This window comes from Ranitomeya imitator, chromosome 8 (assembly GCF_032444005.1).
Source record: "Ranitomeya imitator isolate aRanImi1 chromosome 8, aRanImi1.pri, whole genome shotgun sequence".
NCBI classification, from domain to species: domain Eukaryota; kingdom Metazoa; phylum Chordata; class Amphibia; order Anura; family Dendrobatidae; genus Ranitomeya; species Ranitomeya imitator.
Genome location: NC_091289.1, coordinates 134,504,301 through 134,530,216, shown reverse-complemented (window position 1 = coordinate 134,530,216; position 25,916 = coordinate 134,504,301).

Sequence of the window (25,916 nt, the reverse complement as noted above, 5' to 3'; positions counted from 1 at the left end):
TCTTTAGTTGATCAAAGGAGTCTTCCCTTTCGTCGTTCCACTGAAAAGGAGGGTTTCGGTTTGAAGGTTTCTTCGTCTGCCCTACCAAGGTGTCTTGCAAGGGTGCTGCCAACTTGGTAAATCCTTTTATAAATCTGCGATAGTAACCCACCAATCCCAGGAATTGTCTCACTTCTTTTGCGCTGGTAGGTCTTGGCCAATCCCTTATGGCGCTTATTTTCTCGGGATCTGGTGCTACTCCCTCCGAGCTCACGATGTGTCCCAGGTACTGTACCTTTGGCTTGAGAAGGTGACATTTGGATGGCTTGACTTTCATGCCATACCTGGATAAGGCTTCGAACACTTCTGCCAGGTCTATTAAGTGTTGTTCGTAAGTCTTTGAGTAGACGATCACATCATCTAGGTACAGGAGGACGGTCTCGAAGTTCTTGTGTCCGAGGCAGCATTCCATCAGCCGCTGGAAGGTACCGGATGCGTTGCAGAGTCCGAACGGCATGCGATTAAATTCACATAGACCCATTGGTGTGGTGAATGCCGTCTTTTCCTTATCTCTCTCAGCCACAGGGACTTGCCAATACCCGCTTGTTAAGTCTAAGGTGGAAAAATAATTAGCAGATTTCAAAGCAGTTAAGGACTCTTCTATCCTAGGCAAGGGGTAGGCGTCTTTATGGGTGATGTTATTAATCTTCCGGTAGTCTACGCACATTCTCATGGTTCCGTCCTTTTTTTTGACAATCACTAGAGGGGCCGCCCAGGGGCTACAGCTGTCTCTTATTACCCCGGCCTGTTTCATTTCCCTCAGCATATCTTTTGCACATTGATAGTGAGCGGGCGGTATGGGTCTATATCTTTCTTTTATTGGGGGATGGTCACCTGTGGGGATTGTGTGTTCTACCCCTTCTATCCGTCCGAAGTCCAATGGGTGTTTACTGAAGACTTGTTCATATTCCGTCACTAGCCTATACACCCCTTGTTTTTGATGGGTAGGTGTTGAATTTATGCCCACGTGTAGCTGTTGGCACCAATCCTCCATTTCTCCATCTGAGCCATTGCCTTCCACCTGACAGGTTGGTTCTAAGGGCTCAATGGTTGTGATGGCATTGTTGTCAACAGTATATAGCTTTGCCATTGTAGCATACCTTGGCAAAGTGACCTCTTCCTCTCCACAGTTCAAAAGTCGTACCGGCACTCGTCCCCGGTGTACCTCGACTATCCCTCGTGCTGTGAGTATAGTGGGCCTGCTGTCGGTGTACACTGGTTCTATTAAGGCTTGATAATCTCGTCCCTTAGTACCAATGGCTGCTCTACACCATACCAGCATTTCTGTTTTTGGTGGGATTACAATAGACATTGGATCACTTACCCTCACACTGCCGATTTCTCCACCTGCAACTTCTACCTGTTGCCTTAACATCAATACTTTTATTTCCCTCCGGAGAACTCTCTGCTGGCAGGATTGGGCAGTTTCAGCAATTTGCTGTAAGACAGAAATGGCTTCGGAAAAGCAGTTCTCTAACACATTCATTCCTATCAATACAGTTGGTTCACAGTTCCGCCGGTCAACATCAACAACAATTATACCCTGTTTCTTCAGTTCTACTTTACCAATCTTTATGGTCATCTCCCTGAATCCTAGTTTCGGTACCAACTTACCATTACTGGCCCATATATCTAGTTCAACATCAGAGGGCCCTTTATCAATATCTGCATCAGCCCAGTACCTCTTATAAAGGATATACGGTATAGATGAAATCTGGGAACCTGTGTCCAGCAAAGCGTTGAGGGGAATTCTGTCCAGCACGATAGGGATAATGGGTCGTCCTCCGATGTACCTGTCGTGCCAGGGTGTTGGGCCTTGAAAGTTCATTCCTGCGAAGCGGCCCGCATTCCCAGGGGATTCCCGTTTAAATCACAATCTCGTGCAAAGTGGCCCGGCTGCTGGCAACGGCGGCAAATGGGCTGTCCATCCGGTTGGTAGCGGTCGCGGGGTCGTCCTCTCCATGTCGGGTATCTCCGGGGTCTCATCCATGGAACATCCTCTCTACAGTTTGCCAACTCCATCTTGTGTCCTCTCATCTCCTGCATGGTTTTAGCCATTGAAGCAACAACATCAGCTAAAGAGTCAAGCTTTTGTTGAAGAGCCTCATTAGTACTGGGCCCCAGGGGCTTAGCAATGGCCCCAGACATAGCTGATGTCACTGGCACTCCCTGTTGTTGAGGTGCCTCTGCCATGGGTTGCGCAGGATCCTGATCCCGAGGTGCCTCTGCCAGCTGGAGACGTATAGCGCTCTCCTTTAATTGGGCAAATGTCAATTCAGGGTTCTTAAAAACAAGCATGCTCACATGCCCCCGGTGAGAAGGGGTGTAGAGTCCCTCAATAAATTGATCTCTTAGCAGTTTATCCGCTCCGGTGTTAAAAATGGGTTCAGCCAGTGTAAGTGATTTAAGGGCTTCCTGCAGGTTTAAGGCAAAGTCTCTCACGCCCTCATTAGCTTTTTGTTTGCAATTAAAGAATCGTATTTTAGCTTTGCTGCTGGCCGTGGTTTCAAATGTAGCTTTTAATCCAGCAAATATGCGTTCAACAGTGCCTTTTAGATCAGCTGCCCATGCTGTGACTTCTCGCTTAGCATGGCCACTTAACTGCATCATCAGGAGACTAACACGCTGAACTTCACCCACAGGGAACATGTCAAAATGGGCCAGCATCTTTTCTCTGAAATCGTCAAGGGTACTAGGCTCACCTTCATACATTGGAAGCCATGGGCCACCCGGGGTATATGGCATCAGCACCGGCATGATGGGCGCCACTCCTTGCACCGCTGCGCTGCCGGACTCTCTATTGACACTCTGTCTTTTAGCTGCATTAGCGTTGCCGGGTGCTGCGGCGTCTCCGTGCTGCGACATACTGTGCCCCCTTAGTTAATCCGGACCCTTCCGGTCCTCCGCTTCCGTCGGGATAGTGTAGATTCGTTCCGCTGTGCAGCAGGATCGATTTTCCCCTTGCTCTGATGTCAGAGCGCTCAGCTTGGTGCCGCCCACAATGACACACCCCCTGCTGCTCCCACCCACCGCGCTCTGTAATGGCGGATTCTGAAGTTTTTCAGTTAGACTGGGGCTCAGGTGATGGCGTAGCTCAATTAACAGTCTCGTGCCTAACGGTTATGAAGTGATTACCTCAGGGGATGGCGGCCATCTTTACTCCATTATAACCAATGGGGAAAAGTCACTTTCAATAGTTTTCAATGGGGAATGGATTTTTCTTTAATAAAGTAAATTTTCAAGATTTTTCATCCCAGTTTTCACAGTTTTGGGCTCCAATCACGGCACACAATACCCGGTATACGGGCTGGCTAGATCCTGTTCGTGACGCCAATTGTGACGCCCAGGAGACCGGGATACCCAGCACCGGACCAATGGAGTCTGTCTCTTGAGGGGGATGTCACGGGTGGCTTGACCCGGTGCTGTGGCCTCAGGCAATGCACAGTGTAAGGGGTATCATGAGGGGACAGGCACTTACTTGATCAGCAGCAGGTTCTCCCAGCGGTGACGATCCCGATCCTGGATAGATGGCTATTGTCCAAATGAAAGACTGAGGCACTGAAACGTTTAACCAGTTTACTTTAACATAAAAGGATTTACAACCAGTCCTGTCACCGGAGTCTGTATGGGAACTCTGAGTTACTTTGACCCTGCCGGGGTCTTCGCCTCTTATTGTGCGCAATTTCTGTGTGGCCCTGCTGCTGTATGTGAACTGGCTGCCGGCCCAATCTGTCCCCTCCGGGCCCTGGTTCGACGGGCAACCCGAGTCCTTTTATCGGCTTACCCCCTCCGGGAGTACCGCTGAACTCTGTATCTGTTGCTGCGTCCGGCCCTAGTGAAGCTGATATCACCTCACGTTTTTCCGGTTGCTGTATTATATATAATGAATACAGCCACGGATCCGGTATCCGTCTTTGCGCCTGTTCTGGGTAGTGATTAATGCTACCCGGTTCTCACAATGTCCTTTTTCTCTATCCCTCTTCTCCTCAGGCCGGTGATTTAGGCCTGGTAACAGTCACAGGGCTGTTAGAGATTCAACTGTATGACCTCTCACTTTCAGCTCCTTAGCCCAACTGCCATTTCTTCTCTCAGACCAGAATGGATCAAGGGGAGCCTCTGGAGCTCCCCCTTCTGGCCGGAGGTGGTAGTGCAGTCTTGCTATTTTAGTATTTGTACTTACTGTCAGTAACTATTTTTGTGGCAAATACCCCTAGGGGTGCCACATTATTCTCTAGGATATCTTTAGACCCCATAGAATAATAAACATGCCCCCCATCTGTTTCTCCACACATTTGGTCCTCCATGATCCCTCTTTGGCTCTTTTGCTCTCTTCCTTTCACATCTAGGATTCTCCTGCAGAGTTTCTCAAATCATAATTCTAAACATTTGACAACCTGTGTTGTGATGTTGTGATATTACTAAGGGTCAGAACACCCAGCACTGACTAAGTATGACAGAAGAGCCAAAGAGGATGTACAGGTGACCAGATGAGGGTTGCTACAATTTTTTTTTCCTTTTTCTGCAGTCTTCTACTACATATTCAGCAAATGAACTAGCCTCCATTTTGCAGATTTTACGCTAAGCAGATAGCAAAACATTCGGCTTCTGGTAGAATATTAATTTTTTGCAACATTCGAGGTACATTAAATTGATCTTGAACAGATGTGCTCACTTTTTTCTCCAGCTGCTCCTGAAACAACACAGCTTTTAGTTAGTCCTCTCTGTTTATTCCTTATCAGTGTCAATTATCAGGGCATTTCCACATTTTAGACTCAAATATTTTGGGGTTGAGCGTTTTTCATAAAAGCATGTAAAGTATTAAGAATTGCAAAGTCAGTAGTTTATAATTTATATGCTTCTCTGTTACTGCGAAAAACGAGAAGTTATATTTATTGCACATCACATTTGTGTTACAAATAATAATTTAGAATAAGTAATGCAGGAGAAAAATGTGACTTGCCCACCGCATAGTAGCCCTTCTTTTATTAAAATAGAGATGTATTTTACAAAGTTTAAACTCGTTATGGATCTCTATGCTTAAACAGCCCAATTAAAGTTCATAATGGTTGTGATGTCACGAACTTGTAAGGTTGTTCAAAGTGGACAAAGTGGCTACAAATTTAGGAGAGCTTTATCTTCTGTTTGAAGGCAATATATTACATTGAAAAGAAAAACCTAAGAAGGAAAAACTAATATATCCAAATTATAACAATGTACAAATGCCAGTAATCATAAAACCAACAAAATATGTAAAAAATAGGAAATGCTATCATTTATATCACTTAACTTTATTAATTAAAAAATAAAGACATATGAAAAAAAAAAACATATTAAACACAAAAGACAAGATAAAAGGGTTTAGTAAGAGGGGGAAGGGTGTGTCATGATAAAGGGCATAGCGTACTACATCATCAGTAGTTGGTATATAAAGCATAGTGTACATAGAAATTCAAAATTGAATAGTATAAAACTAAGAATGAAAAAAGATAAAATATAAGTGTCCAGTGACCAAAGAAAAATATTTATTTCATATTAAATAAATGTTGCATAGTGTTAAAATGTCAAAATCCCAGTATGGAAAGCTGATGAATTTCAAAAATCCATCAAAGGGTCAATGGCTGGAGACCTAATATTAATAGAGAGCCCCCTCACACCACGCCAATGTGAGATTTGCTGTCGCTTTGTCAAGGAGTGATGTCAGGAATCCTTGATGATGTGACAACAAAAACGAGCAATGGAGTGGTATGAGGGGGCTGGGGTGTACGTCTCTGGGCAGTATTATGTCTCCAACCCTTTGATGGGTTTTTAAAATTCCTCAGCTTTCCTTGACGCACTTTTGACATTTTTGCACTGTTCACTGTGCAATATTTATTTAATATGAATTAAATTATTTTCTTTGTTTACTGGACACTTATATTTTGCATGTATTTATTATTAGTTTTATATTATGCAATTTAGGAATTTCTATGCACAGAACACTTTATATACCAACTATTGGTGATGTATTATACTATCCACTTTATCATGGCACATCCTTTCCCCTCTTTTTAAACTCTATTATCATATGTTTAGTGTTCTATATTTTTTTTTAATATGTAATATTCTTCTTTAATTATTAGAGTTACTTATATGATATTGTTGCCTATTTTTGAATAATTTACATGCTGGGTTGGTATTGGTGTTTCCATGACTGCGTACTCACAATCTTGTTAATGATTGGTGTTGGAAGGATATTGCTATGTGAAGCCTCAACTGTCATAAGAAATGTCTTAGTTTGCTCCACAAGTTTGGAAGGTTTACTGAAATGCCTGAAAGACTTCAGAGATGTGTTCTCAGAAAAAGAGGCAGCAATGTTACCTCCCCATCGTCTTTATGGCTGAGCTATTAAGCTTATGTCTAATGCCAAATTACCTAAAGCTCACATGTATAATTTATTGGGTCCTGAATGTACTACCATGAAAGAACATGTAAACGAACGTTTACTGAAGGATCAGAACCATCCTTCCTTCTCATCTGTAGATCCTGGGTTTTTTCTTTGCTAAACAGAAAGATGGGGGTCTCCTCCCTTGCCTTGATTTCCGCGAGCTAAACAAAATTACAGTTAAAACTATTTACACACTTCCACTCATTCTGACCTATATAATCAGCTTACTGGGGTTAAATGGTTTTCAAAACTAGATCTTAGGCTACTTTCACACTAGCGTCGGAATCTCCCCATCGCAATGCGTCGGGGAGAGATTCCGACGCTAGCGTTTAACGTACTGCACAACGGAGGCAGCGGATGCATTTCTCCGGCACATCCGCTGCCCCATTGTAAGGTGCGGGGACGTGGGGGCGGAGATCCGGCCGCGCATGCGCGGTCGGAAAAAGAGGTCCATCAGGAGCAAAAAACGTTACATGTAGCGTTTTTTGCTCCCGACGGTCCGCAAAAGCACGACGCATCCGTCGCTCGACGGATGCGACTTGTGGCAATCCGTCGCAAATGCGTCGTCAATACAAGTCTATGGGGAAAAAACGCATCCTGCAAGCACTTTTGCAGGATGCGTTTTTTCTGCAAAACGACGCATTGTGACGGACTGCAGAAAACGCTAGTGTGAAAGTAGCCTTAGAGGGGCTTAGAATTTAATAGGCATCTGAAAGAGTGATGAGTGGAAAGCAGCTTTTTTTAACTTCTGAGGGTCTATTTGAAACTCTTGTCATGCTTTTTGGATGAACTAATGTGCTAGAAGTTTTTCAAAACTTTATGAATGATATCTTTCCTGATTGTATTGTAAGGTTTATTGTGGCATAACTTGATGACATTGACATTCTAATGTTTTTTCCTCTGATATGGATTCGCACTATGAACATGTCTGTTTTGTTTTACAAAAGTTTGGTGAAAATTCTTTGTGTGCTAACTGGAGAAATGTACTTTTCCTATTCAAGAGATACTGTTTCTTGGGTTCATTGTATGGGCTGAAGAGTTTAAGATGGACTCAGGTAAAGTGCACACCATAATTGATTGGGTTCATCTTAAAGCATTGCTACATTTTCTTGGATTTGCCAATTACTACAGAGTTTATTAGGGGTTTTTCACAAACAGTTAAATCTCTTCTTGATTTCACATGTAAGAGAACGGATCTTAAGGTTTGGTCATCGGATGCTTATGAGGCCGCTTTGATTGATAGAGTGTTTCACGTCCATTCCAATTTTAATCCAACCAGATCCCCAGAAACCGTTCATTGTGGAGGTGGATGCTTCAGAGGTTGGGGTAAGGGCTGTATTGTCTCAAGGTTCCAAAACTCTGACCAAGCTTTTGAAACAGACATTTTTGGAGAGAGCTATTAATCTGGTCACTGTCATGACGGATCCTAAAAATTTAGCTTATTTCAAAAATGCTAAACAATTGACCCGGGGGAGGCCAGATGGTCATTATATTTTTCTAGATTCAATTTTTCTATCACATTCAGGCTAAGGTCTAGGAATCTGAGAGCTTATGCCTTTTTACACAGCTTTGATTCAGTTTGTCCTCCAGATACTACATCCTCCATTGTTCCTCAGGGTATTGTGGTTTCCAAAGTTTCCTCAGAGTTGGAAGAGGAGATCCATAGAGTCCAGTTGCTGGCTGCTTTCGCTACTCCAGGGTCCAAATTATTTGTTTCTGGGTACTTAAAGGGAACCTGTCACCCCATTTTTTCAGATTGAGATAAAAATACTGTTAAATAGGGCCTGCGCTGTGCGTTACAATAGTGTATGTAGTGTACCCTGATTCCCCACCTATGCTGCGAAATACATTACCAAAGTCGCCGTTTTCGCCTGTCAATCAGGCTGGTCAGGTCAGGTGGGCATGGTGACATCGCTGTTTCTTCCCCAGCTTTCCGTTGGTGGCGTAGTGGTGTGCGCATGTCCAAGTGCTGAATCCACTGCGCGCAGGTGAAGAAAAAGCGCGCGATCTGCGCTATTACCCTTGTCATCGGTGGGGGCGGCCATCTTCCTGAGGCCGCGCGTGTGCAGATGGAGTGCTCTGCTGCACGGGGCTTCAGGAAAATGGCCGCGGGATGCCGTGCGTGCGCAGATGGAGATCGCGGCTGCCATTTTCCTGAAGCATTTTCACCTGTGCGCAGTGGATTCGGCACTTGGACATGCGCACACCACTACGCCACCAACGGAAAGCTGGGGAAGAAACAGCGATGTCACCATGCCCACCTGACCTGACCAGCCTGATTGACAGGCGAAAATGGCGACTTTGGTAATGTATTTCGCAGCATAGGTGGGGAATCAGGATACACTACATACACTATTGTAACGCACAGCGCAGGCCCTATTTAACAGTATTTTTATCTCAATCTGAAAAAACGGGGTGACAGGTTCCCTTTAAGATTATGTCTGTTGCAGGAGTTTCATGAGTTTGTCTTGAGTGGTCATATAATCACTTGTGAAGTTTGCACACACTCTTAAGTCAGTCATTACTGGCTGGCCAGGGAATTTGCTCCATTGTCAATTGAAGATAGACCGTGGAATCATTTTTGCATGGATTTCAGCATGGATTTGCTTTTGTCTGGACGGAAAACTGCTATTTGGGTGGTGGTTGTTGACCAATTCGGTAAACAGACTCATTTTGTTCCATCATCAGGGTTACCAGATGCAGAAACACTTTCCAGGTTGTTTATCAATTTTGTGGAGAAATTCCATGAAATCCCTTTCAACATTTAATCTTATAAGGGGGTGATATTCATGGCCAAATCTTGGAGAGCGTTTTGTGGGAAATTTACTATTGATTTGTCAATTTCATCTGCTTACCACCCTGAAACCAATGGTTAGGTAGAAAGGACAAATTAATCATTGGAACAAATTATAAGATGTTTCATTGCTGCTCAGCAGGAGGATTGGTCCTCATTTTACCTCTTGGTGATTTCATCTTTAACAGTCAATCAGCCACAGGAACCTAGCTTTTTTTGTAATTATGGTTTTCATCCCAATTTGGTGAATATTCTAGGAATTCTGTGTGTCCCCGAGTAGAGGTTGGAATACATAAACTTGGGGATATCTGATTGGAGGTTCAGAAGAATATTGGGGGGTGGATAAGAACCTTTCGACAGGTTCATCTTCAATGTAGGTGATAATGTTATCATTCAAAAACATTAAACTGAAACTACCATCAGCAAAGTTGTGTCCTAGATTTATTGAGGTTTATGAGATTCTGAAGGTAAATAATCTGGTGGCTTTTAGATTGAGTTCCTCTGATGCTTTACATCCCAAATTTGCTCCTCCACCCCCTGTTAAAAGAGTTTGTCCAGTCAGTGTTGTTTGCTTTGTCTTTGCTGCTTCTGGTTTCTCTCGATGAAGGTTTGGAGTGCAAGGTGTGGAGGATAGTCGATTCTTGATGGGTCCAAAATTCTCTACAATATCTCATTTATTGGAGGGGATACAGTCAAGAGAAGAGACCCTGGGTTCTGGCTTGCTCTGTAAAGGCTGATCGGGGATTTCCATGGGAAATTTTGGGGTCCGACTGCCAACTTAGAAGATAGATACTGTCATGATTCCTCCTATCAATGTGTCTGGATGAACTGAATAATAGTTCTGCCTTCCAATCTAGGACAGGGACATGCTGACCTGTCAGTATGGTGATGGACAGCTCAGCTAATTACCGGGCTATTTAGCCAGCTCTCTGCCTTAGATTGCTACCATTTGTAACTTTGCTCCAGAGATGTGTGTTTGCTCAGTACTCCTAGTCTTGTTTGTATTCTGCTGTTTGTTGCTCATCCTTGGATTTGCCTTTGTCCTTGCATTTTCCTAGTGATTTTGTAGTGATCTGCTATTTCCTGGAATTCTGACCCCTGACTGTGACTTGACTCTGCCCTTATCTTGCCCCTCTATATATGAAATTGAAAATGTCCACCTGAAGAAGACGACGTATGTCATTGAAACACATTGTGGTTCAACTTAAATTGGTGCCTGAGTCCTTCATTCTGCGCTCCTGTGACCGGCCTTTCTTTTATATTTGCAAGCATTATCCTCCATTGGGGGAGAACCCGGCTGGAGCTGTGGGGTCTCGGGTGCCTACCTCCCCCTTCCTGGGACTGCTGCTAGTGCTCCACACAAAAACCGCCAACTACTGTTTTACATTGACTCTGCCCTTGTCTTGCCCCTCTATCTATGACATACCTTCCTGTTTTTTTTTACCTTGGACCTCTTGACTGCTCAGTCTTGTGGCTTGTCTGAGAGAATTGACTAGCATCTCACTGCTTTTACTAAGGCTATTTTAGTTTTCCTGATAATGGGTGGCCCAAATCCAAGGTCATTTGATCCTTCCTTGGCTGCTGCAATCTTTTGTAATATGAAAAATGGTGGTGGATATTTTAGATGATTCATGTGAAGTAAACCACACACTGTTGTAACTTTTAGGGGATTCTTAGAAATTTGATCAAATTTTATTACAATCTTTTTGTTCATCCCCAAATTTAATAGACATGTGATAAACTTGTCAACTGTCTTTATTTATATGGGTAACCATCTTACTTTTTGAATAGTCTTGGGAAAGTAGATAATATGCTACCTAAGAAGAATTATTGTAGCTGATTTTGTATACCTCACCAAATCACCAATACTACTGTATGTATAAAAAGGCAGCTAATAGAGTGGAAAATGTATTATGAAGCTTCTTCAGAGAATATGACACAGTGCAGATAGCCCTTTAAAAGCTTATCATAGTAATAATTGAAATTGAGTACCTCATGTAGGCTGAATATATTATGTTCTGCAAAGAACTCAGTTTTAATTTCTAAGCTACGAGCAGATAAGTCTTTCATCGACTTCTAGTAAAAACAACTATACCTTTTGTCTTCACAATTTTAGCGCTTTATGAGTTATAACATTAGAGCTGCATTTTAAACATATTTTTGTGGTTATCTAATGCTGGGACAAGTTAGGGATTTTAACAAACTCATATTTAAATCAAAGAGTGATTTAAAATAATATATTCAGTACTTTATTTACAAGAATTTTCTGATTTGACGCATTTTAAAAATAAAAGCTGATCATGGTAGATTCATGCTTTTGGGATCTCACTTTTGATCACCTGCTTTTGTTAATCAATAATCAGCTTTTATTCAAGTAATAGGTGGCCATTTGCAGAATCCAGCAATGGCCACTAAACAGTGGAATGATGTGATACTGCTCCACTTCATAAACTGTTTTTCTTAGGCCTCTGATGGATTAATAAGTGTGTCCCCCAATGTTTTGATATGAATGACCTTTGTTAAAGATAGTTCATTGGAAAGGATGAATGAATCTGCAAATATCAAAATTCTCATCAGACCTCAGAACATAATAAACATAACTAAAAATATGTTAAAATATTATATACAGTGGTGAAAATAAGTATTTGAAACACTGCCGATTTTGCCAGTTTTCCAAAGAATGGAGAGGTACACTACAAATGTGAGAGAGAATCTTAAAAATATTCTAGAAAATCATATTGTGTGATTTTTATATATTTAATTAGCATTTTATTGCATGAAATAAGTATTTTATACAATAGAAAAGCAGAACCTAATATTTTTGTTAGGGCTGGCGGAACGCACCGAGTAAATAGAGAGATGTTATTTGGTGCGTTCGCAGCCCGGGGTCCACCATGCAGGAGTGAACTTGCTGCTGGCAAATGGCGGCCCTATATGGTGGTAGAAGCGAACTCTGTTACTTCACAGAGTCACCTAAAGAAAGCACTGTGTCTTGTTAACCTCACTGGAGTACAAAGCGACTGCCGAGCAGATAGCAGTTGGTGGTTATGCAAACATACAATCTCCTCACCGGAAGAGCCGGTATTCCAGGGGCTTATTTCAGCTGGGACCCTGAATCCATACACACATTCTCCTCACCGGAGGTGCCAGTATTCTAGGGGCTTATTTCAGCCGGGTTCCTGAACACATACAAAACGTAACCACACTGGCGCAAAGCACATAACTTAGATTTGATACTAACGCATGGCCGTGCGGCCATTCAAACCTTTTATAGCTGCAGCAAGTACAGGACCTTCCTAGAAGGACCAATGAGAGGCTGCCACAGAGCCTGAGGAACTTCAGGACCTTGCTGCAGTATCTAAGCATGTGACCCTCGATCTCCAATGAGAGATCTTACCCTGGGCATGCTCAGAAGGGAAAAAGCAGGACTTAGTCCCAAAAGCGTCTGCTCGCCGCTGCCCAGCACTGGCTTCAACGGCAGAAGCTGGAAAAGCAGCAGTAACCATTTGCACAGAGTCAGACTGAGCGAGACGCTGGGACCGACGTCTCCGCTGAGCAGGCTCCACTGCGGCAGGAGAAGAATGGGAGACCACAGCGGAGATGGCCTGAGATTCCCCCTGTGCAGAGGCAGGAACTCAACCCCTAACAATTTGGCACAGAAGCCATTGTTTACAATTATAGAGATCAGACATTTCCGGTAGTTCTTGACCAAGTTTGCACACACTCTAGCAGGGATTTTGGGCAACTCCTCCATACAGATCTTCTGCAGATCTTTCAGGTTTTGGGGATGGCGCTGGACAAAATTGAGTTTCAGCTCCATCCAAAGATTTTCTATTGGGTTCAGGTCTGGAGATTGGCTAGGCCACATTGATATGCTTCTTAAGGAGCCACTCCTTAGTTTCCCTGGCTGTGTGTTTTGGGCCATTGTCATGCTGACCGACCATGCCACAACCCATCTTTAATGAACTTACTGAGGGAAGGAGGTCGCTGGCAAAAATGTTATGCAGTTATCCATTCCCCTTTGTAGAAAAGCACCCGCAAAGCATGATGTTTCTCCCAGCATGCTTCATGGTTGGGACAGTGTTCTTGGGGTTTTACTCATCCGTTTTCTCCCTCCAAACACAGTGAGTGTAGTTGATACCAAAAAGTTCTATTTTGTTCTCATCTGACCACATCATCTTCTCCTACACCTCCTCTGGATCATCCAGATGGTCACTAGCGAACTTCAAATAGGTCTGGACATATGCTGGCATGAGCAGGGGACCTTGTGTGCTCTGGAGGATTTTAATCCATGACGTTGTAGTGTGCCATGACATTGTAGTGTGTCACTAACAGTAATGATTGAGACTGTGGTTCCAAATCTCTTCAGGTCATTAAAGAAAAACTGAAAAAAGCAAAGGTATGAACTTGGATATAAACTGGTGTGAATACAGCATGTAAGTGCATTTTCACACTGACCATTGAACAGAAAAAACAAAGACCGAAACATCATGGTTAAATACCCTACAGTAAATAAATGAACAGCATAGTGCATGAATATAATATACGGAACTTAGTTAACATGTTTTTTGAGGAAAAAAAATTGTGAAAGCCATCCCACCACTTCACGGTGACCATAATTGGGACAGTCCTAACCCTAATATTAAAAACCTTACCGTTTGTCAAGTGACATGCATGTGAATAAGGGCTGAGAACAACTGAACCCAACTAGTGGACACACACAGTCGTGAGAGACCACATCAATATAATTCCCAGCTCAAAGGAAAGGCAGGCCATACCTTTATATGCACACGATGCAAACAGACTGAAAAAAACTCAAAGGTATGCACTGGGATATAAACTGGTGTGCATGCGTAAACATGCGCTCTTACACACTGCAGGCACATCAGTTTATATCCCAGTTCATATCTTTGGTTTTTTCAGTCTGTTTGTATTATGTGCATATAAAGATATGGCCTACCTTTCCTTTGAGCTGGGCATTATATTGATGGGGTTCCCCATGACTGTGTGTCCACTAGTTGTGCCCAGTCCTTCTCAGCCCTTATCCACATGCACGTCACTTGACAAGTGGTAAGATTTTTAATACTGGAGTTAGGACTGTCCCAATTATGGTCACAGTGAAGTGGTGAGATGGCTTTCATATGTTTTTTTTTATCAAAAGACATATTAACTAAGTACCGTATATTATTTTCATGCACTATGCTGCTTATTTATTTACTTCAGGATATATAATCATGATGTTTCTGTCTTTGCTTTTTTTCTTCAGGTCATTGAGCAGGTCCTCCAGTGTAGTTCAGGGCTGATTCCTGACCTTTCTCAGAATCATCCTTACCACACGAGGCGAGATATTGCATGGGGCATCAGGCCAAGGTAGACTGGCAGTCATCTTGTGATTCTTCCATTTTCTAAGAATTGTTCCAACAGTTATTGCCTTCTCATCAAGCTGCTTTCATATTGTCCTGTAGCCCATCTCTGGGACAGGTATACAATTTTGTCCCTGGTGTCCTTAGACAGCTCTTTGGTCTTGACCATGGTGGAGAGGTTGGAGTGTGATTGATTGAGTGTGTGGACAGGTGTCTTTTATACAGGTAACGAGTTCAAACATGTGCAATTAATACAGGTAATGGGTGCACAGTAGGAGGGCTTCTTAAATAAAAACTAACAGGTCAGTGAGAGCCAGAATTCTTGCTGGTTGGTAGGTGATCATATACTTATTTCATGCAATAAAATGCAATTTATTGATTTAAAAATTATACAATGCGATTTTCTGTTTTTTATTTTTAGATTCCGTCTTAACCTCTTTCTGACATCGGACGTACTATCCCGTCGAGGTGGAGTGTGCCCCCATGACCACGGACGGGATAGTACGTCCAGCGCGATCGGCGGCGCTCACGGGGGGAGCGCCGCCGATCGCGGCCGGGTGTCAGCTGTTTATCGCAGCTGACATCCGGCACTATGTGCCAGGAGCAGTCACGGACCACTCCCGGCAAATTAACCCCTGGCACACCGCGATCAAAGATGATCGCGATGTGCCGGCGGTATAGGGAAGCTTCCTGCAGGGAGGGGGCTCCCTGCGGGCTTCCCTGAGCCCCCCGCAGCAACGCGATGTGATCGCGTTGCTGCGAGGGTCTTACCTCCCTCCCTGCTTGTTCCAGGCCCGGATCCAAGATGGCCGCGGATCCGGGTCCTGCAGGGAGGGAGGTGGCTTCACAGCGCCTGCTCAGAGCAGGCACTGTGAAGCCTGCAGTGCTGTGCACACTGTCAGATCACTGATCTGTGATGTCCCCCCCTGGGACAATGTAAAAAAGTTAAAACAAAATTTTCAAAATGTGTAAAAAAAAAAAAAAAAATATTCCTAAATAATGAAAAAAATATATATATAAATAAGTACACATATTTAGTATTGCCGCGTCCGTAACGGCCCGACCTATAAAACTGGCCCACTAGTTAACCCCTTCAGTAAACACCGTAAGAAAAAAAAAAAAAACGAGGCAAAAAACAACGCTTTATTATCATACCGCCGAACAAAAAGTGGAATAACACGCAATCAAAAAGACAGATATAAATAACCATGATACCGCTAAAAGTGTCATCTTGTCCCGCAAAAAACGAGCCGCCATACAGCATCATCAGCAAAAAAAAAAAAAGTTATAGTCCTGTGAATAAAGCGATGCAAAAATAATTATTTTTTCTATAAAATAGTTTTTATCGTATAAAAGCACCAAAACATAAAAAAAATGATATAACTGAGGTGTCGCTGTAATCGTACTAACCCGAAGAATAAAACTGATTTATCAATTTTACCAAACGTGGAACGGTATAAACGCCTCCCCCAAAATAAATTCATGAATAGCTGGTTTTTGGTCATTCTGCCTCACAAAAATCGGAATAAAAAGCGATCAAAAAATGGAACGTGCCCGAAAATGTTACCAATAAAAACGTCAACTCGTCCCGCAAAAAACAAGACCTCAAATGACTCTGTGGACCAAAATATGGAAAAATTATAGCTCTCAAAATGTGGTAACGCAAAAAATATTTTTTGCAATAAAAAGCGTCTTTCAGTGTGTGACGGCTGCCAATCATAAAAATCAGCTAAAAAACCTGCTATAAAAGTAAATCAAACCCCCCTTCATCACCCGCTTAGTTCTGGAAAAATTAAAAAAATGTATTTATTTCCATTTTTCCATTAGGGCTAGGGTTAGGGTTAGGGCTAGGGCTAGGGTTAGGGCTAGGGCTAGGGTTAGGGCTAGGGTTAGGGCTAGGGTTAGGGCTAGGGCTAGGGTTAGGGTTAGGGCTAAGGTTAGGGCTAGGGTTAGGGCTAGGGTTAGGGCTAGGGTTAGGGTTAGGGCTAGGGTTAGGGTTAGGGCCAGGGTTAGGGCTAGGGTTAGGGCTAGGGTTAGGGCTAGGGTTAGGGTTAGGGCTAGGGCTAGGGCTAGGGTTAGGGCTAGAGTTAGGGCTAGGGTTAGGGTTAGGGCTAGGGTTAAGGCTACAGTTAGGGTTGGGGCTAAAGTTACGGTTAGGGTTTAGATTACATTTACAGTTGGGAATAGGGTTGGGATTAGGGTTAGGGGTGTGTCAGGGTTAGAGGTGTGGTTAGGGTTACTGTTGGGATTAGGGTTAGGGGTGTGTTTGGATTAGGGTTTCAGTTATAATTGGGGGGTTTCCACTGTTTAGGCACATCAGGGGCTCTCCAAACGCGACATGGCGTCCGATCTCAATTCCAGCCAATTCTGCGTTGAAAAAGTAAAACAGTGCTTCTTCCCTTCCGAGCTCTCCCGTGTGCCCAAACAGGGGTTTACCCCAACATATGGGGTATCAGTGTACTCAGGACAAATAGGACAACAACTTTTGGGGTCCAATTTCTCCTGTTACCCTTGGGAAAATACAAAACTGGGGGCTAAATAATAATTTTTGTGGGAAAAAAAAAGATTTTTTATTTTCACGGCTCTGCGTTATAAACTGTAATGAAACACTTGGGGGTTCAAAGTTCTCACAACACATCTAGATAAGTTCCATGGGGGGTCTAGTTTCCAATATGGGGTCACTTGTGGGGGATTTCTACTGTTTAGGTACATTAGGGGTTCTGCAAACGCAATGTGATGCCTGCAGACCATTCCATCTAAGTCTGCATTCCAATTGGCACTCCTTCCCTTCCGAGCCCTCCCATGCACCCAAACGGTGGTTCCCCCCAACATATGGGGTATCAGCGTACTCAAGACAAATTGGACAACAACTTTTGGGGTCAAATTTCTCCTCTTACCCTCGGGAAAATACAAAACTGGGGGCTAAAAATTAATTTTTGGGGGAAAGATTTTTTTTTTCAATTTTCACGGCTCTGCGTTACAAACTGTAGTGAAACACTTGGGGGTTTCAAAGCTCTCACAACACATCTAGATGAGTTCCTTAGGGGGTCTAGTTTCCAAAATGGTGTCACTTGTGGGGGTTTCTACTGTTTCGGTACATTAGGGGCTCTGCAAATGCAATGTGACACCTGCAGACCATTCCATCTAAGTCTGCATTCCAATTGGCACTCCTTCCCTTCCGAGCCCTCCCATGCACCCAAACGGTGGTTCCCCCCAACATATGGGGTATCAGCGTACTCAAGAAAAATAGGACAACAAATTTTGGGGTCCAATTTCTCCTGTTACCCTCGGTAAAATACAAAACTGGGGGCTAAAAAATAATTTTTGTGGGAAAAAAAGTTCGTTTTATTTTTACGGCTCTCCGTTATAAACTTCTGTGAAGCCCTTGGTGGGTCAAAGTGCTCACGACACATGTAGATAAGTTCCTTAGGGGGTCTACTTTCCAAAATGGTGTCACTTTTGGGGGGTTTCTACTGTTTAGGTACATTAGGGGCTCTGCAAACGCAATGTGACACCTGCAGACCATTCCATCTAAGTCTGCATTCAAATGGCACTCCTTCCCTTCCGAACCCTCCTGTGCGCCCAAACAGTGGTTCCCCCCACATATGGTGTATCATCGCACTCAGGACAAATATGGCAACAAATTTTGGGGTCCACTTTCTCCTGTTACCCTCGGGAAAATACAAAACTGGGGGCTAAAAAAATAATTTTTGTGGGAAAAATATTTTGTTTTATTTTTACAGCTCTGCATTATAAACTTCTGTGAAGCACTTGGTGGGTCAAAGTGCTCACCACACCTCTAGATAAGTTCCTTAGGGGGTCTACTTTCCAAAATGGTGTCACTTGTGGGGGGTTTCAATGTTTAGGCACATCAGTGGCTCTCCAAACGCAACATGGCGTCCCATCTCAATTCCTGTCAATTTTGCATTCAAAAGTCAAACGGCGCTCCTTCCCTTCCGAGCTCTCCCATCCGCCCAAACAGTGGTTTACCCCCACAAATGGGGTATCAGCGTACTCAGGACAAATTGTACAACAACTTTTGGGGTCCAATTTCTTCTCTTACCCTTGGGAAAAAAAAAATTGGGGGCGGAAAATTAATTTTTGTGAAAAAATATGATTTTTTATTTTTACGGTTCTACATTTTAAACTTCTGTGAAGCACTTGGTGTGTCAAAGTGCTCACCACACCTCTAGATAAGTTCCTTAGGGGGTCTACTTTCCAAAATGGTGTCACTTGTGGGGGGTTTCAATGTTTAGGCACATCAGTGGCTCTCCAAACGCAACATGGCGTCCCATCTCAATTCCTGTCAATTTTGCATTCAAAAGTCAAACGGCGCTCCTTCCCTTCTGAGCTCTCCCATCCGCCCAAACAGTGGTTTACCCCCACAAATGGGGTAACAGCGTACTCAGGACAAATTGTACAACAACTTTTGGGGTCCAATTTCTTCTCTTACCCTTGGGAAAATAAAAAATTGGGGGCGGAAAATTAATTTTTGTGAAAAAATATGATTTTTTATTTTTACGGTTCTACATTATAAACTTCTGTGAAGCACTTGGTGGGTCAAAGTGCTCACCACACCTCTAGATAAGTTCCTTAGGGGGTCTACTTTCCAAAATGGTGTCACTTGTGGGGGGTTTCAATGTTTAGGCACATCAGTGGCTCTCCAAACGAAACATGGCGTCCCATCTCAATTCCAGTCAATTTTGCATTGAAAAGTCAAATGGCGCTCCTTCGCTTCCGAGCTCTGCCATGCTCCCAAACAGTGGTTTACCCCCACATGTGGGGTATTGTCGTACTCAGGACAAATTGTACAACAATGTTTTGGGTCTATTTTCTCCTTTTACCCTTGGTAAAATTAAACAAATTGGAGCTGAATTAAATTTTTTGTGAAAAAAAGTTAAATGTTCATTTTTATTTAAACATTCAAAAAATTCCTGTGAAGCACCAGAAGGGTTAATAAACTTCTTGAATGTGGTTTTGAGAACCTTGAGGGGTGTAGTTTTTAGAATGGTGTCACACTTGGGTATTTTCTATCATATAGACCCCTCAAAATGACTTCAAATGAGATGTGGTCCCTAAAAAAAAAATGGTGTTGTAGAAATGAGAAATTGCTGGTCAACTTTTAACCCTTATAACTCCCTAACAAAAAAAAAATTTGGGTTCCAAAATTGTGCTGATGTAAAGTAGACATGTGGGAAATGTTACTTATTAAGTATTTTGTGTGACATATCTCTGTGATCTAATTGCATAAATATTCAAAGTTGGAAAATTGCGAAATTTTCATAATTTTTGCCAAATTTCCGTTTTTTTCACAAATAAACGCAGGTACTATCAAATAATTTTTACCATTGTCATGAAGTACAATATGTCACGAGAAAACATTGTCAGAATTACTGGGATCCGTTGAAGCGTTCCAGAGTTATAACCTCACAAAGGGACAGTGGTCAGAATTGTAAAAATTGGCCCGGTCATTAACGTGCAAACCACCCTTGGGGGTAAAGGGGTTAAGATTAAGTGTGGACTGGGCATGAACTGGATGTTGCTCAGTGCCACAGCCTCATAGACAAATATGAAGCTGTCGTGATCAGGTGTGGACACTTGCTGTCAGTTTGTACATTGTGGACTGTGCTCGGACCGATTTGCACGGACATATGAAGCAGCTCTTAGAGAAGCAAATCAAATCAGAGCACCTCCCTCTTATGAATTCAAAATATCCTAATAAGGTATATATTTAGGTATATAAATTCTATAAAAATGGGTTATACAAAGTGGGAAACTGTTGCTACTGAAGGAAAAATATAAAACTGAAAGAAAAAATATCACTAATTTCAATTATTTTCCCTTTGACTCTTGGATAGGGTCTTGTGGCCTTTTAGTGTGAGAGAGCAGGTACTTTAAAATCAGCATTTTCTGCCAACTATTGCAGCATGTGATGTAATATCTACAGACTCCTTTAGGGCTGCATTTAAAGTCGGAAATTATGTAAGATGCATTATATTATAAGACTGATCCTTCGTAGAAACCAATATTACGGTGGAAATTGTCATGACTGCTGATGCTCATCATGTCTTTGAAGAAACCAGATTTCTACATCACTTCAATGTCAGCCCTATGTCTTCTGTATGGGTGGCCTCAATAACCAGAGATGTCAACCAGGTGCAATTAAAGTAGTATAATTCATTTAAATAGATATCTTGTTAGTCAGAAGGATTTCTGCACAGATGGACAAGGAAAGATGAATATATTCACCTCAATTATACATTTTTTTCTAGCCGTCTAGCTCTCTTACCGTCTACCAATTTTGCTCTCTTAATTTTTCCCGACTTACTTTCTACTTTGGGACAAGCTCTGTTTAAAGTCCTTTCTCCTTCCAGAGCACACACAGTCACGGCTGGCTAAGCTCTGCCTAATTAAATAGCTTTAGAATAATGGTATTTTATAATGATAGCTTTATAAAAATCCTCACCGGTGCTATGTTTAAGCAGAAAGAGAGAAGCATCCCTCCCCTGGGAAATCACAGCAGGAGTTTCTACAGCTTTGGCCAACTGCTTCGTTATGTAAGGAGGCATAATTATTACAGGTTTTAAGAGAATTCAAATCTTGCAGTAACCCCATTGTGTCATTAGGTGACAGTTTTTCTGTTCTTAGCTGTCACTGAAAATGGTATTTTTCAAGGTCAATAAGGATTGTCTCCTTCTGGAGAAAGATGCTGCACACATTCCAGCAGCCAAAGGGTTATCAACAGCAGGTATGTGGCAGATTCACTGAATAAAATGTGTCTCTAGGTCATGAAGCGAAGCATGTGTCTCTCTGAAATCCATGTAGTTCAGTAAAACACTGAGCTGTGTAGTTATATCTGTGAGAAAAATTAAAGATGAGTGATTTTTTTGCAATTTGAATTCTCAATTTTTTCCAAATGTTTTTTTTTAACACATTCAGTTTATAGAGAATCAACTTGCAGTTAATCAAAAGTACTGCAAAGCCTCCAAATGTCCTGAAAAAAATCTGTAAGATGCTCTGTGGTCTCCTAAAATTGCATTCAACCCCTTTCAAGCTTTTTCATGCAAACACAACCATGTAATATCAGAATGACCTCAAGAAATATTGCTATGGGTAAACAGACAGTAACGGACGGTGACCACTAGCCTGTTCGTTACACACTAATCTTCTTCACTCTTGTGCTGTGACACACAACCTGTACAGTTTCTGTAAGCAAGGATGGGCTTTCACTATCCAGATTCATCTCAAAATGGCTGCTGCATTTCCTGCCTTGGCTTTCATACAGGCTATGATAGTTCTTATTCACTGTCAAATCCAATTTGAGTAATTTATTAAAAATATAACTTTTAACGTATTTATTAAAAATGCAGCAATAGAACCAAAAACAACAAAAAAAGGAAATTATTATTGAAATTACTATTAAAAAAGGAAATGACATATTGACTAGTGATGAGCAAATATACTCGTTCCTCAAGATTTCCCGAGCACGCTTGGGTGTCCACTGAGTATTTTTTTGTGCTCGGAGATTTAGTTTCCCTCACCGCAGCTGAATGATTTACATCTGTTAGCCAGTTTGATTACATGTGGGGATTCCCTAGCAACCAGGCAACCCCCACATGTACTTAGCCTGGCTAATAGCTGCAAACCATTCAGCTGCGGCGATGAAAACTAAATCTCCAAGCACTAAAAAATACTCGGAGGACACCCGAGCGTGCTCGGGAAGTCTCGAGTAACGAGTATATTCGCTCATCACTAGTACTGACACATTATTGCTATACATCATGAGATTTAATGCACCTGTTTCACTTTATCTACTGCTAGCTCCAGATGACTCAAAACAGTAATAAATTATTGGTGAAACGCATAGGGATAACACTCTAGGGCACTTAGGGCAAATGGCAAAGATCTAATTGATGTGATAGATTATATATTAACAGTAAATCAGTTGCTGTGACTAATCACATACTTACCTGGCCCTGTGAGAGACTATTACGGCTCCTTTCCACTTGCGAGATAAACGTCCGTGTCTCGCATGTGAAAACTAAGCTGTGGCGCCGGCACTTGTGAGCGGAGAGTGCGGCTGCATAGCAATACATACATGGAGCCGCACGCTCCGCTCGCAAGTGCCGGCGCCAGAGCTTGGTTTTCACATGCGAGACACGGACGTTTATCTCGCAAGTGGAAAGGAGACCTTAGTAATATCCTTTTTTGTTGCTGTTTTTGATTCTATTGTAGAATTTTAATATATACCGTATATACTCGAGTATAAGCCGAGATTTTCAGCCCATTTTTTTGGGGCTGAAAGTCCCCCTCTCGGCTTATACTCGAGTCATACCCGGGGGTCGGCAGGTGAAGGGGAGCGGGGGCTGTCTAATTATACTTACCTGCTCCCGGCACGGTCCCTGCAGTCCCTGCTTCTCCCGGTGCTGCATCTTCTTCCTGTATTGAGCGGTCACATGGCACCGCTCATATACAGTAATGAATATGCGGCTCCACCTCCCATAGAGGTGGAGCCACATATTCTTGACTGAAAATGAGCGGTAACTGTGACCGCTCAATACAGGAAGAAGATGCAGCACCGGGAGAAGCAGGGACTGCAGGGACCGTGCCGGGAGCAGGTAAGTATATGGGGACGGGAGCGCTGCGCGATATTTACCTGCTCCTCGCTCCGGTGCGGCTCCGTCTGCAGCGTCCTCTAGCAGTGATGCTCAGGTTAGAGGGCGCGGTGACGTAGTCAGTGCGCGCCCTCTGCTGAGCATCAGTGCTGGAGACGGAGCCGCACGAGGAGCAGGTAAATATTGAAAGCGCCGGCGTCCTGAGCGAAGAGAGGTGAGTATGTGATTTTTTTTATTGCAGCAGCAGCATTCTATATGGCACAGCTTGATAAGGAGCATCTATGGGGCCATAATCAACGGTGCAGAGCAATATATATGGGGCACAGCTTTATAAGGAGCATCTATGGGGCCATAATCAACGGTGCAGAGCAATAATTATATGGGGCACAGCTTTATAAGGAGCATCTATGGGGCCATAATCAACGGTGCAGAGCAATATATATGGGGCACAGCTTTATAAGGAGCATCTATGGGGCCATAATGAACGGTGCAGAGCAATATATATGGGGCACAGCTTTATAAGGAGCATCTATGGGGCCATAATGAACGGTGCAGAGCATTCTATATGGGGCACAGCTTGATAAGGAGCATCTATGGGGCCATAATCAATGGTGCAGAGCATTCTATATGGGGCACAGCTTTATAAGGAGCATCTATGGGGCCATAATCAACGGTGCAGAGCATTCTATATGGGGCACAGCTTTATATGGAGCATCTATGGGGCCATAATCAACGGTGCAGAGCATTCTATATGGGGCACAGCTTTATAAGGAGCATCTATGGGGCCATAATCAACGGTGCAGAGCATTCTATATGGGGCACAGCTTTATATGGAGCATCTATGGGGCCATAATGAACGGTGCAGAGCATTATATGTGGCACATCTTTATATGGAGCATCTATGGGGCCATAATGAACGGTGCAGAGCATTATATGTGGCACAGCTTTATATGGAGCATCTATGGGGCAATAATGAACGGTATGGAGCATCTATTTTTATTTTTGAAATTCACCGGTAGCTGCTGCATTCCCACCCTAGGCTTATACTCGAGCCAATAAGTTTTCCCAGTTTTTTTGTGGCAAAATTAGGGGGGTCGGCTTATACTCGGGTCGGCTTATACTCGAGTATATATGGTACATTAAAAGTTTTATTTTAATATGTTACTCCAATTGTATTTGACAGTGAATAGCAAATTTTAATAATTGGGGACACTTCAATATTGTAAGACAGTTAAACAGGCTTTGATAATTCCTCCTGATTGGCTGTGCTCTACCATGTAATATGACAGTTTCAAGGCATGATAATTAGTGATGAGCGAGTGTATTTGTTTATGATTACTTGGAGATTTAGTTTTCTTCGCCACAGCTGAACGATTTACAGCTATTAGCCAGCTTAATTACATGTGGGGATTCCCTAGCCACCAGGCAACCCCCACATGTACTCAGCCTGGCTAGTAGCTGTAAACCATTCAGCTGTGGCGAAGAAAACTAAATCTCCAAGCAGTTATAAATACTCGGAGACCACCCGAGCGTGCTGGGGAAAACCCGAGCAATGAATACACTCGCTCATCACTAATGATAATGAAACCTGAACAGCCACATCCGATGCATTGTAATTATTCCCGGGCTGATGTAATCATCTGCCATGTGTAAAATGACAATGGACCATTTGGGCGATTCTCTAATTGTTCGAAATTGCTAAGTTTGGCAGATTCCTAAGAATCTGATATGATTCATTCATCTCTATTTGCTATATGACATGAAAATTAGTCACAAACCCTGTAATAATTATAGTAATGTATAAATAGTTGTCATTCTTAATTATATATACTGGTATACTATTACCAGTAATGTGTTTCTTTGTAGTAACTGATTCAGGGCATCTTTGTCATTTGCTTGTTGATTACAACTGTCCTTCATATATTCCTTTCAGTTGGGTGTGTTGTATGACAGGTGGTGAGGACAGAGTTTAAATGAAAAGTTCCAATGAGGCTAATGTTCAAGGGTAACTGTACTTTCAAATGACTTTTCATTATAAGCGGTCCTGTTTGTGGACGAACCCTTTCCATTTATGACAGCATCAGTCTTTTGGGGTAAGATTTCATCAACACTGTTCATAATTCCCTCTATCTTGAAAAATGCTCCAGTTCCAGGCATAGTGCTGCCTCCACCATGGTTCTTTCCGGGTATTGTGTTCGGTTAGTGATATGCAGTGTTGGTTTTGTGCCAAACATACCTTTTAGAATTATGACCAAAAGGTTCAAACTTGCACTTATCAGACCATGATACATTTTCCGACATGCATTTGGCAGACTAGATGTAGATTTAGCAAAATATAGTTGGGCTTGCTTATTTTTCTAATAACAGTCTTCAGTCTTGCCACCCTATCTCACTGGCTAAATATATGAAGGATATGGGAGAATGTTGTTACATGCAGCAATTCCTGCAGCTCCTTTAATGTTACTGTAGGATTCTTGGCACCTATGGCTTCTTGGTTACTGTGGGCTTCTTACACCCTCTCCACTCCAATTGTCTTTATATCTTTCATCAATCTTTGAAGGACATACAATTTTAGGTAATGCCACTTTTATTCTAAATCTTCACATTGTTCCATGGTATATCTAATGCCTTGGAATTTTTATTTCACCCTTTTCTTGACGGACAACTTTCAACAACAAAAT